The sequence below is a fragment of the Colobus angolensis genome, unplaced genomic scaffold, assembly GCF_000951035.1.
Source record: "Colobus angolensis palliatus isolate OR3802 unplaced genomic scaffold, Cang.pa_1.0 Scaffold567, whole genome shotgun sequence".
In the NCBI taxonomy this organism is placed as follows: Eukaryota; Metazoa; Chordata; class Mammalia; order Primates; family Cercopithecidae; genus Colobus; species Colobus angolensis.
Window position 1 is genome coordinate 363,544 of NW_012119232.1, and position 5,151 is coordinate 368,694.

A 5,151-nucleotide genomic window follows, 5' to 3' on the forward strand; every position below is an offset into this window, starting at 1 on the left:
GGAAAGCTTTGCAGTTAACAAGAATTTGAAGGGCCACAATCTTAAAAGAAGGAAAACACAGGGAGGTGACTTGGCCCTCTGTGAACTACTTTTCCCTTCAGGAAACGTGCTGATTTTAGCTAAGAGGCCAAGCATTTAGGCAGACGGCCAGAGCTAAGAGGCAGCAAAGGCAGCAGGGTCTAGTGCTGGAGAGACAAGAAATGGAGACTGAGGTTGTCAATGCAGCTGGAACTGGAGGGGCCAAGATACCGTATAGAAGGGAGACACAGAAAAGGAACACTTTCCCCTTGAGGCATCTGCTGAGTTAAGCTATGCAGAAAGGCTATGAAAGGTAGCAGGTTTTGGCAGTGGCATATTAATGAGATAAAAATTGGAGTTCAGGACCCACCAAGGAAAAGAAGCCTAATAATCACATCAGACGCTCAGCTGGAATCCTCAGAGGACCACACTCTAGATAGATGAGCAAACCAGAGGTGGAGATGGAGCCTTCCAAAAACTGCGACGTAGACTCTAGTCAGTTCAGTACCATTGGATTAAGGTAAAATCTTCCCACTCTGTCTATCATATGACATGGTAAACCTCCCTGGAGAAAGACACTGTTTTCATATAATGTTTCCTGGAGCCACTAAAATTTATTATAATGGTTAGCATTCAACAATAAATGATCAATCACACAACAAAACAGGAACGAGGGGAAAACATACACAACAAAATGGAGCCACTAATGACCCAGACATTGGTGTTATCAGACACAGACTTGATGGATGGAATGGAGACTTTCATCAAATAACTGGAATCTATAAGAAAGAATGAAATGGAAATTTAAAACTTAAAAATACAATAATTGAAATTAACTACTTAGCATATGGGTTAACTACAATTAGACTTAGCAGAAGGAACATTCTTTGAACTGTAATGTAGGACAGAATAAAAACTCTAAGCTGAAGAACAGAGACAAACAGTATGGAAAATAACAGCAAAGAACATAAGATACTTGTGGGAAGAGGCGAACAGATCTAACACATATGTAATTGGAGTCTTAGAAAAAGAAGGGGGGAAGATGGGGCAGAAGTAACAGTTAAATAAATATAGGCTGAGAATTTTCCAAAACTGATAAAGCTTTATGATCCCCAAGCAGGATAAATAAAAACAAAACTGCATCCAGCCACACTATACTTTTTTTTTCTTGAGAAGGAGTCTTTTTTGTTGCCCAGGCTGGAGTACGGTGGCGTGCCGTCTCAGCTCACTGCAACCTCCGCCTCCCCAAGTTCAAGCGATTCTCCTGCCTCAGTCTCCCGAGTAGCTGGGATTACAAACACGCGCAACCATGCCTGGCTAATTTTTGGATTTTTTAGTAGAGACGGGGTTTCACCATGTTGGCCAGGTTGGTCTCGAACTCGTGACCTCAGGTGTTCCACTGGCCTCAGCCTCCCAAAGTGCTGGGATTATAGGTGTAAGCCACTGCACCTGGCCCAGGCACACTATATTTAAATTGCTGAAAATGAAAGACAAGGAGAAAACATTAAAAGCAGTTAGAGGTGAGTAGGAGGGACACATTTCTTCTTTCCTTTTTTCTTTTCCCCTCTCTCCTTCTCTCTTTTTCCTTCCTCCCTCCCTCCCTCCTTTCTTTTTCTTCTGTAGAGCAGGGTGGGGATCTTGCTCTGTTGCCTGGGCTGGTTTTGAACTCCTGGGCTCAAGGGTGCTGGGATGACAGGCGTGAGCCAGGGCACATTACTGACACATTACTCTCAAAGGAGACACAATAGCACTGAAAATCACTTGTCAACAGAAATGATGGAAGTGAGAAGATAATGGAGTGCCGTTCTGAAGTTCCTGAAAGAAAAAAGTGTCAACCTGTAATCCTATATTCACAAAATATCCTTAAAAATGAATCGGAAATAGATGTTTCTATTCAAAAACTGAGAAAGGCCGGGTGAGGTGGCCTGTAATCCCAGCCCTTTGGGAGGTCAAATCAGGCAGACTGTTTGAGTTCAGGAGTTTGAGACCAGCCTGAGCAACATGGTGAAATCCCTTCGCTACAAAAAATACAAAAAAGTTAGTCAGGTGTGGTGGTGCCTGCCTGTAGTCCCAGCTACTCGGGAGGCTGAGGTGGGAGGGCTGCTTGAACCTAGGAGGTTGAGGCTACAGTGAGTTGTGATCACACCACTGCACTCCAGCCTGGGCGATAGAGTGAGACCCTGTCTCAAAAACAAGCAAACAAAAAAACCTGAGAAAATCTGCTGCCAGCAGATGTGCATACACAAAAAATACTAAAGGGAATTCTTCAGGTAGAAGAAAACTGATCTATGATAGACTCACAGAAATGCAGGAAATAATAAACAACAGTGAATATGTGGGTGAATACAAATAAATATTGACTGCACATAGCAATAATAATAATGTCTCGTTAGGTGTAAAATATATGTGGAATTAAAATGAGTAATAATAATATACATGCAAGAGTAGAATGGAGGTAAATACAGATTGAGTATTGTGAGGTGATAGTTTTGTCTGGGAAACAATAAAAAGTAAAATTTGTATTAGATTATAATAACGTACGGAAGTTGTAATCTGTGGAGGAAACCACTAAAGAAATTATAAAAGAATGTGTAAGTAGCAACCAATGGTAAGAGGTAAATGGAATTTTTTTAAAAATCTGAAAGAAAGCAATAGAAAAGAAAAAAATAAAAACAAAAATGGGTAAGACAAATGGAAACAAATAGTAAGATGGTATTTATGAACAGAGCTGTATCAGTAATTACAATAAATGTAAATTCACGAAATCCACAAAAGACAAAAATTGACAGACTTGATTAAAACAACTGTATTCAAGAGACACGACATCATTATAAGAACATTAAAAATTCAAAAATAAGGGGAAAAGTGAAAAAAATACCATTGTGAGTGGTAGAGAAAGCCATTTCACATAATAAAGGGTTCACTCTACCAGAAAATGTCAATTTTAAATGGGTATGAGCCTAATAACACAGTCTCCAAATGCATAAAACAAAAATTAACAAAACTCAAAGGAGAAATAAACAAATTCATAATAATAGTGGCAGGCTTTAGTGTCTCTCAGTAGTTTACAGGAAAACAGACAAAAATGTCAGTAAAGATGTAGATAATTTGACCAACCTGATTAACAAACTTGGCCCAGTTGAAATACGCGTAACACTTGCACACCACTGCAGAATTGCACATTCTTTCAAGTGCAGGAACATTATGATAAGAATATTACAGGAAAGTCTGTCATAAACATAGCTGCAAAAATCCTGAGAAATATAACAGCAAGTTGATCTAAATTTTATGTATTTATTTATTTACTTATTTTATTTTTGGAGACAGAGTCTCGCTTTGTTATCCAGACTGGAGTGCAGTGGCATGAACATGACTCCCTTCAGCCTTAACCTCCTGGGCTTAAGCAATACTCCTGCCCCAGCCCTCCAAGTAGCTGGGACAACAGGTGTGTGACACCACACCTGGCTAATTTTTGTGGTTTTTGTAGAGACCGAGTTTCACCACGTTGGTCTCAAATTCCTGAGCTCGGGTAATTTACCTGTCTTGGCCTTCCAAAATGCTGGGATAATAGATGTGAGCCACTGTGCCCAACTTATATCTAAATTTTATTTTATTTTATGGCCATGTTCCCTCTAATAAATCTAAATTTTAAATAAATAAGTCCAAGTATTATTGTGTTTATGTGTATAAAACTGCATATTCACACAAACGCATACATACCCTGCTGGTTTCTATTACAAGAATGTACGTTTGGTTTGACAGTCAACAGTCAATTAGTATAAGTCATCACATCCAAAGAATAAAGGAGAAAAAATTATTTCAAAAAGTGCAGAATAAGTATTTGAGAGAAATTTAATCTCATTTGTGATTTTTTAAAAAAATCTTTTTAACAGCTTGAGAATATATGTTCATAAGTATATTAAAAATCCTATAGCAACCATCTAACTTCATGGTGAATATTGACAACTCTCCCCATGCCCCACCCACCACCCCTGAGACTGATGATGAGACAAGAATAATATCCACTATCACTACTTATAGTCAGCATTTGCTGGAGGTCCTAGCCACTGCAATTTGTATACCAATTTTAAATCTTGCAACCTTGCTGAATTTATTAGCTCTAGTTTTTTGTGTGTGGATTCCTTAAGATTTTCCATAGACAAGATTATGTCATGTGCAGATATCGTTTTACTTCTTCCTTTATGATCTGGATCCCTTTTGTTTCTTTTTGTTGTCCGATTGCTCAGCCACTGCAGTTTGGCAGGAGATAAATAAGGCATACAGATTAAGAAAGGAAGAAATAAAACTGTCATTCACAGATGACATGGTTATACAAAAATAATCTGCAAATTATTATAATTTAAATGAATTACACAAGGCCACTCACTGGATAACAAGGTCAACATAGTTTTGTAGCAACAGAATCTGTATATACTAGCCATAAACAAATATAAAATGCCTAAGAATAGATCTATTGAAGGATGTGCAAGAACACTTTACTGAAAACCACAAAAATAGTTCTAAGAAACATACAAAAGACTTAAAGAAGTGAAGAGATATATCATGTTAGTGAATAGGAAGAGTGAAGATTTTAACCATGTCAAATGGCCCCCAAACTGTTCTACATAATCAGTTAAATCCAATCAAATTCTAGCACTTTACTTTGTGGAAATTGACTAGCTGATTCTAAAGTGTTTTATGAAACTGTAAAGGGCTTCTTTCTTCTGGAGCTGCCTTGTGGACAGGGTCTGAAACAACACAGGCCAGGTCTCTCTGGTCCACGGGAAGCACGCATATGCTTTTTGCCCTGACTACGTCTGTAGAGAACAGCCCAAACAACAACCTTCTCCCCCTCAGAGCAGAGAGCCTGCTAGTCTCTTGCCATTTAGATTTTTCAGGGATGAGTCGGAGATACCAGACTACCCTGTCCTGCAGAAAAGGATACTTATCAACTTTTCCTAGTGGCCCTAGAAAAGTCACTGCTAGGCTGGGCGCGGTGGCTCAAGCCTGTAATCCCAGCACTTTGGGAGGCCGAGACAGGCAGATCACGAGGTCAGGAGATCGAGACCAGCCTGGCTAACACGGTGAAACCCCGTCTCTACTTAAAAAAAAAAACACAAAAAACCAGCTGGG